The sequence below is a fragment of the Anoplolepis gracilipes genome, chromosome 16, assembly GCF_047496725.1.
Source record: "Anoplolepis gracilipes chromosome 16, ASM4749672v1, whole genome shotgun sequence".
Taxonomy (NCBI): Eukaryota; Metazoa; Arthropoda; class Insecta; order Hymenoptera; family Formicidae; genus Anoplolepis; species Anoplolepis gracilipes.
Genome location: NC_132985.1, coordinates 7,417,429 through 7,432,239, shown reverse-complemented (window position 1 = coordinate 7,432,239; position 14,811 = coordinate 7,417,429). Strand labels below are relative to the sequence as shown.

The 14,811-nt window shown below is 34.9% G+C and overlaps 1 protein-coding gene across 5 annotated transcripts in view; it reads left to right on the top strand.

Moving 5' to 3' along the window:
• The first annotated feature begins 801 nt into the window (after positions 1–801).
• Nlg-5 (neuroligin 5) overlaps positions 802–14,811 on the top strand; it is a 247,402-nt gene continuing 233,392 nt past the window's right edge. For 3 of the 5 annotated variants that reach the window (XM_072908647.1, XM_072908650.1, XM_072908646.1), the window contains exon 1: positions 802–2,244. The gene's annotated coding sequence lies outside the window, so the exon portion shown is untranslated. The remainder of the gene's footprint in view (positions 2,245–14,811) is intronic. The other 2 variants (XM_072908649.1, XM_072908648.1) reach the window with 2 other exon arrangements.

Sequence of the window (14,811 nt, the reverse complement as noted above, 5' to 3'; positions counted from 1 at the left end):
AAGAGAGAGAGAGAGAGAGAGAGAGAGAGAGCTCATCTTTGATGTTAGGTTACAAACTTGACACTCGTGCCTAACAATGAGACTTGCACGTGCCCTCGCACATACCTTGATATATATATGTCTTGACTGATCGCGAATACATACCGGCCGTAACGGCAAGTTTACAGACGGATGTACGTACGGATGTACGGACGGACGTCGGATCGATCCATGGCCCTGGAAAAGGTGCGGGGCACGGGGTCGGAAAGCAGCGAGAGGTGGATAGTGGCGTAAAGAGGGTGGTAGTTCTCCTCGCGACGGGGTGGGAAGGAAAGCCGTCGTGCCACGCCGGGGAGAGGGATATGGTGGTCCTGGCGACTGCTGTGCGCCGTCGCGACGTCGCTCGACGTCGAGGCCAGTCGAGTCTCCCCACCCGCGTGGGGGTTGCTTTCTCTTCTTCTCTCTTATTGACTCTCTCTCTCTCTCTCTCTCTCTCTCTCTCTCTCTCTCTCTCTCACTCACTCACTCACTCTCTTTTCTTCCTCTTCCTACATCCTGTTCCTCTTTCTCTCTCTTTCGTCAATTCTCTCGTGTTCTTCCTCCCCTCACTATTCCTACCATCTTTGTTTATCCACACCATCGGATCGTCTCTCTCACTTGATCAGCTCGTTCTGTCCCTCTCACCCTCGCAGCCTCCTCTTCTCTTCGTTCGTCATTCCGCCACCCTCTCTCGCCCTCTCTCGCCCTGCCTCTCCCACTCTAGTCCAGTCTCACTCTCTCGCTGCTCGTAGCTCTGCAAAAACAAGCATACGGCTATCCCCAATCCCCAGTAGCACCCCGGTACACAAACCTGACAGAGCGTCACGTCGGGCGCTCCGCGTGCCTAGGGGTAACGTGGACCCTACGTCTCTCTCGTCTCATCGTCACGATCGGCGTCACACGCGATGAGCGCCACGCGTCACGTGCTATTTGCGCGTGACACCTGGCACGTCACGACGTAATCCTGGACGACGATCTCGACCCTACGACATCCTCGCGCCGGTAAGGAACCATTGTCCTGGTCCGGTCATTGTGGACAAATTCTGCGTTTTCTATGACGAATCTTTCGTTAAGACTTTCATCAAGCCAGTTGCTAAATTGTGCCGAGATTTCGAGAAGAATACAGAAAATTGTTATTCAACATAGCGTAGTTTAAATAACGCATTGATTGTGATTTGTTTGACAATACTATCGTTGGAATATTCAAAGTGACGAGAAAATTGCGTATAAAGCCGAGGATAATCGCGCGAAAATGAGCGTGTCGAGATCAAATGCTGAAGAAAATCGGTAGCGCGCAATGTTTCTTCATGCGCGATCGCAGACTCACCGATCTCACTCTCGAGGTTTCCACCACAGAGGATATACGGCAGCCTGAAGACGGGCACTCATCGAAAAGTTTAATGCTTATACGCGAGCTGAAACTTGTCCCGTACTTGTCGTCATCGGTCGTCTTAGGATAACGGAGTTTCATCGAAGCGTTTTATGATTAAGACTGGCGTGCTTCGTGGCAAATTTCTCTCTCTCTCTCTCTCTCTCTCTCTCTCTCTCACTTTTTATTTCTCTTCTCTCTACAAAACTTTCCCAGACTTCTTCGCAAGAGATTACACTAAACTCGAGGAATCATTAGAGCGTTATCATCACCGGTCGATGTCGGTTAAACTTCGTCCGGCCGTCGATAATTCGTAGGAATCGTCCAATCATAGTTTGGTATCTCGTCGTCGGTCGCGCCTTTAATAACCGCGTCATATGTAATGATTGATCGTTTCCAGCTTCCGAGAGAAAGAGAGAAAAAGAATGAGTTCTTGTAATATAAATGTGCACGAGTCGTGTTTGCGATTAGAAATGAACATTTCTTTGGCTCTTTTATCGACCCGATCACTGTATTACTAAACAGATTGGATTTTCTTATTTTGAAAAGAACTGAATGTGTATTGTCATGATACGACGAGAATTCCTACTGGATGTGACAGTCAAGGTACTGAATTGATTTTTGAAGAGTTAACTCGCCCCCAATGCATTTTCCATAGACTCTCGACCTTTCACGAACGTGCGAACATATAGGATAGCCCTCATCATCTGTTGGCGCGTTTGCGAGGGTGAATCAGCGCAGAGCGTGTTACGGACAATACAGATTATTTCGAGCACGAGGATCGGATGCTGCGAACGGCTGGCAGGATTTACACGCCACATTCGGTTGGAGGAAGATTCTGACCGCTCGCACTAGTGGTAAGTTGATATATTATGTATTCACTGTTAATCCAAATACAGTGAAATCCTTAATTTTTTAATTTTTCGCCTTGTTACCTTGCATGTTATTAATCACGAATTTATCAATAAAAAGATAGAATAAAAAGGATAATAATTTATAACTCTTATTAAATCAAGACCCGAGAGAAACAAAATTAATAATTATTAAGGATTGAATGTATTATCATTTGTTTTTAGCCTTTATTGACATATCGTTGATGAGAAGTTTATCAACAATAAGCTTTTAATTATATAATTGTTGACTACTGATTTTTGGTAAATATAATGATATTATGCATACACACACACATACATACATACGTGCGTGCGTGCGTGCGCGCGCGCGCGCGTGTGTGTGCGTGTGCGTGTGTGTGCGTGCGTGTGTGTGTGTGTGTGTGTGTGTGCGTGTGTGTGTGTGCGTGTGTGTGTGTGTGTATATGAAACAAATAATATACATATAGTCAATCCTTAATGATTAATAATCGAGTTTCTCTTGGACCTTTTTATTTAATAAGAGATATAATTATTATTCTTTTATTCTATCTTTTTATTGAAATTCGATTAATAGCGTGTGAGGCACAACAAGGCAAAAAATTAGATTCCCCTGTACATAAATGTATATAATACATATATCAAATATATTATAAAATATAATCTTGAATAATAAAATTATTTGTGTTTTTTCGCAAAAGCAAAAATTATAGGATGTATAATTTTAAAATATGAAATTTGTACGGATCATTTTTTATCTCTTGGTCTTTACCTCTCATTCAATAATATATCTCTTGTAGAGTCGATCAGACATTAGCTATAAGATAATTCGTCGTCTGTTTAATTACAGCATGAACGAACTAATTACTCAACATCCTTCATTGTCTGAAATAGCTATTTATTCACGAAACAGTTATATACACTTCGATGACAATTTCTATGGATTCCTTTTATACTTTTTCTATCTTTTATATTTTTTATGTTGTTTTTTTGACGGAGATTCGCGCTTTGGACGAGAAAAAAATTTAACGATTGCTTTTAAAACAGTTTTATCTACAAGTATTAAAAGCTTACAAGAACGTTTGAATCATAAATGTTCATTCATTGATCTAAGAAGCATAAATTTAACTTAAATTATTGGAGAAATAAACGTTAAATAAATTGACTAAAATTAAATAATATAGAATTATTGCGTCAAAGTTAATTTCAGTATGCTAGAATTATTTAATTCTTCTTTGCCATTTTCAATAAGATGGATCTTAGATCTTTAATCTTGTTTATTTTTAATAACTATTAGAATTTTGATTATAGAAATCCAGTCACCGTATAAACTTTGAATTTAATATAAAAATAAATTTCTAAAAAGAGAAGTTAAAGAGAATATAAGACATAGTTTAGGCCGTCATTAATATATTATTTCTGAGTAGTGAGCCTTGCAGGGCACGTACTCGTGGTTAAACCGATTTGCAATCGAACAAAGTTCATAGCGCACGTCCTCGTAATTCCGTCTGCGATTCAATGCACCTGACATTTTAACAACGATCGTAATGGCACGCCATACGCAAGTTTCCAGATCATTATACACAGTTAACTGCGTTTCGGATTAATTGATGAGCACAATCGAGTCTGACGGCGATCCCGCCCAAGTAAAACTGATCGAATCACGTTTAAGCAGAGACTGGACGAATCAGCTATGTTAAAAGTTAATAAATCTAATGCATTTCGAGATTTATGATTGCAAAGTCTTTTAAAATATAAGATTAATAATTAATTTGTGAGCTACAGATTTGTTCTGAAGAATATCATTTAATCTCACAATCAAACTCTCTTTTTTGTTTTAATAATATATATATATATATATATATATATATATATTAATATTATAATTTATTATAATTTATTATATATAATTTATTATTATTTATTATATATAATTTATTATAATTTATTATATATATATATATATATATATATAATAAATTTATGAAAATAAAAATTTTAATTCTACAGAATAAATATTTAATTACTTTAACTCACAAATTAATTATTAATTTATATTTTAAAAAGTTAAAAATAGGTTTTGCGCAATATCAAATTCATGAATTTGAAAATATTAGATTTATTAATTTTTGACGTAACTGACCTATTCAGTACTTATTTAAGTTAATTATATGCTTGTGATATAATAACGTCTGCAAGTTTCGATTCATTTTCGACGCGAATCCAATCACTTTCATTATTGAGAATTTAATTAATATAGCTCGAATCATTCCGATGAAACAAAATATGGAACGAAACTCCGATTTTCATTTCGTACTCTCGTTTTGCTTTATTTTCATCTAGCTTCCCCCCGAAAGAGAAACTCTTATATGTATTCCTTTATTCCTTACGAAAATTACTTGGAGGTAATTTCGAAAATTGCTTCGACTATTATATGATCCTGCAAATCGAATTATCTTTTCTCCGTACTTCCGGGAAAAATACGCGCGAAAGTTTTTGCTACTTTTCAAATGAGCGCCAGTGCACTCAATCTTGTTTATTGGCGTTGCGTTTTATCGCATGCCTATAGCGTTTCCAATATCGGTAAGAGTCACTTTTCTAACTGTCTTCCCTTTTCCATTCTATTTCTATGCGTAAATTTTTTTTGTCCACGCGATTTTTTCTATACATACGGTTTTATTGAATTTATTAAACGGATATCCCCTCTCGGAAACTCAATTATTTAAAAAGATATTGACTAATGCTTATCTATGTATATATAAAATCGACTTTTTAAAATTGTTTCCTTATGTGTAAAAAATTAAAGCATAGTATATATAGCATTTAATAATATAAACATAATGACTTTGTTACAAACCAGCTCGGGAGGATAAGAGAGGAAGTAGGACAATTAATTATGAAACAATCTCGTGGAATTCTCTGGTAGATCACAATGCTTGAATTTAGTGGCATCATTTTCGTAATAGCGCGCACATCAACGTATATGTTCGTAATGATTTGACTTCTCACATAATAGTCACGGTAGCGATCTGCTATATTAACATACTAGAACGTGCTGGGATGTATGTACTGTACTTCATTACATTTGCTCTCTTTCTCTTACTGTTTCCCTTGTATATGTATAATATATGTCGTTTAAATATTTGCTTTCATATATTTAGTTTTTTTAAGAGAAACATTAATTTGAAATAAAGATATTTTTGAAATTAAAATAAAAATTTTTATTCAAGAACACACACATATTTGCGAAAACGAGATTTTGTAGTTGAAGTAGTTATGTGCGTATAAAACAATTTCTAAAGTATAATTTATTTCTCAATTATTTCCACCATGCTGAACAACTGTCACAACGGAAAAAGAACGCAGCTTTACATCTTGATGTAGTTCACGGAGTATAAATAGGATTGTAAAACTCTCGTATTGCCGATTTAAAAATTTTAATGAGCGTGTAAACCACATCTGACTCTCGACAAAGTTTAATTCTACCTTTCGCAATATATGCTTGAACTAAAGATTATAATGCACAAAGTATGAGAAAAGTGCACGGATACTCGTAATCAACGAGAATTGAATTCTTCTCGTCTGTCAACAATTTGTTCGAATCACAGATGCATGCTTATATCATTTATATAATATGTTATAATTGTTAATTCTTGTAAAGATCATTTTAAAGTTAATCCTCTTGTCCTCTTAAACCTTTTTTGCTCTATTCTAATTACTCATATATTCACATTTGAGTCTTATCACAGTTTTAATTCGAAAAAAATCTACAAAAATTTATATATATATATATACAGGGTGACCCATTTTAATTCCTCCAATCGAAAATCTCGAAAACCAAGCCTGGGAGAGAAAAATATTTCAGGCAAAAGTTGTATGGTTTCGAGGAGGCCATAAGATGGTACCATTAGTCTGACCTTGAAGAATTATTTGAAGGTCACGTGAAGGTCAACTCAATTTTTTTAAATGGCACCCCCTATTTTTTGTTACATATTCTTGTAGATTATTTTGAGAGCATTCCAAAGCACTATGATAAAATGTTTTTTCATTAAACATTTTTTGAATTATAAGGCTCCAAAGTTGCAATATTTTGACATAAAATACAAAATATCTCGTAAAATATTAATTTCTCGATTATCTTACCCTAATATTTTTATACACAGAATAATGAGAGGAATCAATTGGTGTAAAGAAAAAACATAGTTATCTTTAAGAAAAAATCTGCAAATTTGCAACTGGCAGTTACACATTTTTACTTTAATATAATTATGTGTTTTAATTACACCAATTGATTTGTCTCGTTATTCTGTTCTATATATTTATATATGTATGTATATATATATATATATATATATATATATATATATATATATATATATACATATTTATATCTCTTAATTCTAAAATTATAATTAATCTTTATAATTAATTCTTAAAAGTCACATGAATAATCCGAAGAATGTATATATATTTTTTGACATCTGTAAAAAATTATCATGTAACAAAAGTTAAAAAACAAATTTTTATATTTTTATAATATTTTAAATATTAATATTTTTTCATTGAATTTATTAAGATCTTTGAAATATTTTATTGTTAACATATTCAAAGGGTTAAAATAATCCATATGTGACTTTTAAGGATTAATTATAATTTTAGAGGTTAGGTATCATATAAGAGATATAAATATGAAGATATAAAAATTAGCAACTATAATATATTAAATCGTAAATCGTCATCTTGTGCTTTGCGACTTTGTTTGCGATCTTGAATTTGCAGTTTTCGCAACTTAATATGCAATCGTAAATATACTTCGCGACGCAGCCACTTCCTATTATAGTCATAAATAAATGCAGCACGTGCGCACAAGAAAAGAGAGAGAGAGAGAGAGAGAGAGAGAGAGAGAGAGAGAGAGAGAGAGAGAGAGAGGGAGAGAGAGAGAGAAAGCAAGACTTTTACCATTACATCATATACGGAATAAAAATATCGCTATTAAAGCGGCGCCATTCTTGACGTCGTAGGTTTCAAGCCTGGCACTGGATATGCACTCTCGTCGCACGCGCTTTGCATATCAAGACTTGTGTATCAAGTTGCCCTTTGTGCATCACGTGACCGACAATCTGAGGCTCTGTAGGTTCATCTATCTCTCCTTCTGCTTCTCCTTTACATACATATGTCGCACGTGTGTCCGATCAGTCTGCCAGCGTGGCGCCCCGTCATCCCGTGTCACATGAGATTTTACGAGTTGATGCTTGCTCGGTAATCGTGTGATTACATGCTCGCGAAATCCTGAATACCGTATACATGTATCGTGCATCCTCGAATAAACGATATTTTTGCAACACACAAGAGATTGACAGAGAGGTCACTTTGCAAATAGCAGCAGACTTTCAAACGATTAAGACATTTCTTATTTCGCAATCTGTACGGTTATAAATATATATATATATATATATATATATATATATATATATATATACAGGATGTAATTTGAGTCCTAAAATCACTATATACATTGTTTTAAAGATGGATTTTCTGGCTAATTTGAAAACGATTTGTTTTCAGCGAAAATGTCGAGGGAGATCATCATTTTCTGCAACCTTCCAATTTTTTGTCATTATAGTATATCTTTGTAAGTCTTAAATTAAAATTTTATTAAAATAAACTCTACCTGAAATGAACTGAAGAATGTAATTGTGTTAATCTTTTAACTCTACAAAGTTTAGTTTGGGGAAAACTTTTCTTTTTCAATTGTTTATAATTCTTGAAAACTATCGATGCTTCGACATTTTCGCTGAGGAAAAATCATCTCCAAATTAGCCAGAGAATCCGTCCTTAAAAAGATGTACAATGGTTTCAGGATACCCTGTATATAAAGTATGAATTTGTAACGAGCAGTTACATATTTTTTGTTTTTTCTTAAAAACAACTATGTTTTCTTTATACCTATTGATTCCTTTCATTATTGTATGCATAAAAGTATTGAGATAAGATAATCAAAGAATGAATATTTTACAAGATATTTCATAGTTTATATAAAATATATCAAATTTAAAAATATAAAATATCTCGTTAACTATTCAATTTATAGCCATCTTATTTTTATAACATTTTACGTCAAAAATTGAAAGGAATCGATTAATATAAAAAAATTAGTTCCATAATTTTAAGAAATTAGGCTGACCTTTACATGATTTTGAAAAATGATGAAATCTTATTGTTAGTTAAAATTCAAAGTTATCAACTTTTTTCTCCTTGAAAACCTTATAAATTTGATCTAAAACATTTTTTGTATGAAACAAGCTTGTAGCAAAGAATGACATTGGTTCAGATACATAGCTTGCTGAAAAGATATCCTATAATGTTATAGGAATAAATATCTTGAAATTACTTATTAAATATGGCTCAATCAATCTGACGCAGAGAAAATGGAATGAAATGCACTGAGTAAATAGTACAGTACATTAGTTTTTATTTTATATATAATATATTAACAAAAAATAAACATATTCACGCATATAATTTAAAGAAGATTCTATAGGTTTATTTCGATCTCCTCCCCCGCCCCCCCCTCTCTCTCTCTCTATATATATATATGTTTTCATCATGCTACGTTGTGCTTCTTAATAATCTCTCTAGATAATGATTTCTTCTAAACAAAGTTTGACATATTTGTTTTATTTTATACAGTATTTAATAACATATGTTTTTCACACAAAAAATACAATATTAAATAATATTATAAATAATAAATAAAATTAATATATGTATGTTTGTCAAAAAATTGAATAAAATTAACTATTATACTTTGTTTGTTCTTATGACGCACAATTATGTTTACAACGTATCGCCGACGTAAAAATTAAACGATACGAATTAGGGGCATACTAGAGAGGTCTGACAAAAAAGCTCTTTACAAGAGAAGCTCACGTGCCGGGTTAAACATTTCATTCATACTTGATTAAGTCACTCGTCGCTGATGCTAAGCACCCTTATCTCTCGCGAACTGTATGTCGCGTACAATGTGTACGGTTGTATATACATTATTCCGAATACAATCACGCGCGAGGAGGAGAGGATTCACGTCTGATGTGGAACTAGAGAGTGAATTTTATCTTTACCTTAAAGCCTTTTCTCTTATTCGTAAGCTCTGTATATAATCATTTATCCTCGATAGGCCTGTTATTTATGTTAACTTGATAATCCATACAACACAGAACGTTGTAGCAACATTACGACATTGCTGAAAATAATGTATGAGAACCGTGCTGATTACTGAAAGTCATGCTCACGTGTAGAGCAGACGAAACAGGATTGTATTAACCTATACAGCATAAAATATTGCAGCAACATTGTGACAATACTCTAGCAACATTGCCGCACATATTGCTGCAATGTTTAGTACTGTATGGAAACTATTGATATTACTGAAAGTAATGTTCACGCGAAAACGGACATGTGTAATGACGAAACTGTATTACGAGATTGTATTAACCCATATAACGTAAAATATTGCAGCAACATTACAACATTGCCGCAAATGTTGCTACAATGTTTAGTACTATATGGAAACTATTTATATTACTGAAAGTAATGCTCACGCAGATGTGTGTGATGATGAAACAAGATTGTATTAACCATATAGCACAGAATATTGTAGTAACATTGCCGCAATGTTTCTGTAATGTTCTGTGTTATATGGAAATTCAACGTACATAATACCAAGACCGCTCATCGAAGTCACGTAAGAAGAAGAGGAAATGACCAGTTTAATTAAGAGACACGCGTTTCGTAATTAAGTAGTTCTTAATTAAGCATCGGCTCGTCGACACGACTGACGTTATCAGTCTGTTTGACTTTATCTTCATTCTGCATGGATTAGATGAAATCGCGATGCGCAAGGTGACTCGAAAAGAGGATCGATCTCTCTCTTCTCCATTTATTCATCTTGCTCTAAAATCCACAGCATTAAACCAGCATCATCGCGTTGAACTTTCTAGTTAATCGTTGACACCTATACAGAAATCGCGTTCGCTCGCTCGCACATATATGAGAGATTACTGTACAAATGTCATTCGCGCAAATTGCGTTTCTCAAGCAAACGAATACTTTGCCAGAGAGCGGTACAACGGGGTGTTCTTGCTGCGCGCGCCCGATATCAGATGAATCTCATGCTAGGAAGTGCTTTTGGTCCTACAAATTCTGCTACCATGCCGAGCTCGTGTAACACGATGTGAGCTTGCATAAGCTTGCTGTCTACCTCGGTATTCTGCCTATCTCTTCTCCATTAAGATTGATATCTTTAATTCAATTGAAAAGCTTCAGCTATATACATCTAGCAGGATGAGACTGTCTTTGTCAAGCTGAGCGCACTCAACTTAATGATGATGCTTATTAACATTATTACGAAAAGACTCGTAAATTATAGATATTAATCTGATATTTTAATTTAAATATCCTACTCTAAGGAGTGTTTTAATCCGCATAGAGTTTTAATGTATGTAGATTACTTTGCGGAATTAAGTTTCTTTTCAAATATACATACAGGATGTCCCGAAATTTGCGAACTCAAAATACTATAGCAAGAAAGTTTTTGAAAAATAAAAACATGTGCCATTTTTTATTTCAAACAGTAGTTTTTGAGATATATAAGAATTAAAATTAAAAAATCTCTCTCTCTCTCTCTCTCTCTCTCTCTCTCTCTCTCTCTCTTTCTGATTAATCACACACAGGACGTTTAATTATCTGTTCATGGGTTGCGATGCACTGATGATCCACAAACTGTATCTTACCAGCTTGATTGACCAACTTTAAATTTTTACATCTAAAAAAATCGCTGCTTGGAATAAAAAATTACAAATATTTTTATTCTTTAATTCTTCTGCTTATAATACTGACAATGAGTCGTAAATTTCGAATGGATACTTTTTTTCATAAATATATGAAACAAACCCAAAGTATATAAAGAAATATCGTGCTATTTCTTTAACGGTTCGTTAGCTTGAAACTGAGAAAGCTAGGAATTCCTGCTGTTCATATTCAAATCTGAAAAGAAAGATTTCCGCGTATAATTCATGTTCTTCGCGATAGTCAGGACAATATGCCGATTAGTGTCGATTTATTAAATACATTTGCGCGAAGTAATAAACACAATAGGGCAAAGCGCGCGAACCGTTTATTCGTGCGTACGTATATTATTAATCGCCATTGCACGGAAATCCCTTATGCGCGAAATTGCAAGTGCGAGGTGTACATGACTCGATAACGGCCGATGAAAAATCGCGCATTAATTCCAGCCTATTTATTACATTAGAAACACTCGCTATGTTATCCGACACTTATTTTTCATTCTGTCATCGTTAGCTGCAACAACCACGGCTGTTGCGAGCTATTAATCTTTTTCTCCTCCCTTGCCCTTTCCCGTTCCCTCGCCCCTCTTCTTGCCGCGTTGCCCTGCTCATCTTACGCGACTTTTTTTTTTCTTTTGCGCCGCCCATCCCTCTCGATATAATTATAATAGATTGAGACGCGTTGCGCGCGCGCGCGAAAAGTGATATCGAATATTCTGCTCATCCGTATCATCTTGTACCGCCACGGGGCGGAAACAGCAGGTGGCCCTTGAATCCGTTTCTCTCTAGTCGAGGGAAGCGCGCGTCAGATAATTCCGCCGGCGACGGCAGACATTCGTCAGTGTCATCCGCGGAAAGAAGGAGCACCCTGCGGGAAGGAAGTTTTTCGAGCGGTACCGCTCGCGGAGGAGTTCTGCCGACATCACCGGGCAAAAAAATAATTTGTCAACTTGCTCCTGGAAAACTGGATTTCGCAAAGAAGCAACTATAGACTCCCTCGTCTCCCTGGACACGTATTCGAAATATATTATATATTTTTTATCATCCAGTAAAATAGGAATACCTATATGTATGTGCAATGTGGTAATACAGTTATTTTTATTTATTATATTTTATAATTTTTTTATTATTGTTTATACATATTTTTAATATTCCATATTATTAATAATGTACATATAATCAAATATAGAGAATAAAATTTTTTTTCTTCAATAATATTATACATATATTATTATTATTACGTTGATATTCTAGTTCATATTATTTTAATTTTAACGCAATTTGTATGTAATGGAAGATGTACAATTATTGTTATTCACGATACACACGTGTACACACTTACAACCACTTGGTGAAATCACCTTCTATTCCGACTCTATTTTCAAGAGACGAATAACAGAAAGCGAGCACCCTTCAGTCTTCGCGACGCGTTTGTTACCGGTTATTCTTAGTCCTCATATATATGTTGTGCATCGCATCTAGCGAATGATATCACATGTACCGCCTGTTTGGAATGTAAATTTCAAGTGCTATCAATTTGACGCGCAGCTCAATATTATAATTTAAAGGGAACACGAATTTATTCCGAATGGTCAGATTCGCACTTTGAATATATTCTTACAAAAATTTCAAACACTTCTAATACGTTAGATTGTTTTATTTTTGAAAGTTAATCTTTCCGCGATGAAAGAAATTATTTACAAATTGTAACGTAGTCATTTATATGCAAGAGATTTACCTGCTTATTCAAATAATCAGCGAAAGACTCTAGTTTTAACTAGAATGAAAATACTCGTTAATCCATAAAAAAAACTACCGTGTAAGTGTATGAGCTTTTTAAGATGGTGGTGTCGGCGAATAAATGATGAATCTAGATGTGTGTTCTTTTGATCTTAAGAGCAAAAAGAGCGGAAATTCAGAGAGCAACGATGAAAGAAATTAACGAAGCGTCTACTAGATGTTTAACGCGTTTCATCGTCTTTCCTTTGAGTAATTTTTAGATAAAAAAAACACTAGCTTTTAGTATATCATTTAATAAATATTATGAGAAAATAAAATTCGCAGTTTTATAAAGTTATATATTTATAAATGATCGAGTGCAAGTATTTGTATAAAAGCTTTGCTGTAATCTTGGCGCGCAAAGTTTTGAGTTTCGCGATATCGCGGGAAATTTTAAATATTGATCTTATCAAATATCATTTCATTTGTCAGCTCTGATAATTATCGAATCCGATTATTCGTTAACGAAAATTGTGAAATATATAACGGACAACGCAAAAGTGAGCCTCGATAATCCATTCGACCATATTCGGTCGAGTAGCATTTCTCGCGCAAACGGCGGAGAACTCGCCGGGTACGATTAAAGGGAAGGGTAACAAACTGCCAGCAGTCGCTCTAATTGGAAAAAATAAATTAAAAGCCGGACAGAATGGAATATCTGGAGGAGATATTCCGGCGTGAAGATTCGCGGTATGCGAGTGGCAACGTTTCTATGACTCTGATGTCGGAGGGCGCATCCATTAATTAATTTTTCGTGCCTTTTTCGTAGTTCCAATTAAGCTGAGATGGTTGCGAGCTTAATCTCCACTTCATCTCACGCTTTTGCGCTTAGAATAATATCCCGGCCTTGAAAGAAAGAGAGAGGAAAGCTAGAAAGATAAAAGGAACGGATAAGACAATCCGCCTTACAAGCACAAGCTGCTTTCTCGATGCTGGTACGTGCAAATGAGCTTTTAATGTCCGCAGCTCGCTGGTAAATAATAATTTAATCACGTGGCGTAATCACGTACGCATTTCTTGTTTTTCTACTTTAGCCGCCAGATGACGTTGAAATAATCTTAGAATTTTAACCTTCGATTAAAAATTCAATATCGATATGTATTTGGCTAGTTTATTTTATTTTCAATATCACGTATTATTGCTATTAAAACTTGCTTCAGTTTTGATACTTGAAAGATAATGTTAAGGGAAGAAAGAGTAAAATCTAGATAAAAGAAAGCTCCTTGAAAGCTTCTGGTGAGAAGTCTTTTCATTACCACTGCGTTTCTTTCTGTCGTCTCGAGGAGACTGGGCTAATAAAGAGGATGGGTGAGATGAAAAGAGACGAAGGACACCCTAGAGGCGTCGATCTCGCTGGCACATCCGCGCAGCAGGTGATAGCGCACTTGTTAGGGAGACAAAGTCAGAGCGCGCGTGTACTTTTGCCAACACGTAGCTTGCTGTTCATAAATTTAACCGCGTTATACGAGCATCGTTTTCTCTTTACGTTGCGCAACGACATGAAATTTCCGGCGATATAAATATCGGTAAATAAATAAGGATTGCGCGTTGTATCGATTATCGTTTACTTTGAATAAGATTGTCGAACAGCTTGTTATATAGAACTTATCTGTTAGAACACTGTATTAGAAATAAAATATTTATATAAAATAGATACTTGATATTCTTTTATTCCATGAATGTAGGTATTTTTAATTTTAAATTAAATTAATATTACAAATATAGTACACTGTGCCATAAATAATGCCTGGAGAAAATATAGAGACAGATAACAAGGAAGAAAGAAAAACTGCTATGAGAACTCGTCGTTCAAATAAAACCGTACACTGAATCTCACTGCGCTTCTGGTTGGCAAGTTTCGCTTTGAAGCCGCATTGTTCATTTATTACACAAAGTATTTCGTTGATTCGTCGTTTTGCGTGCTCAC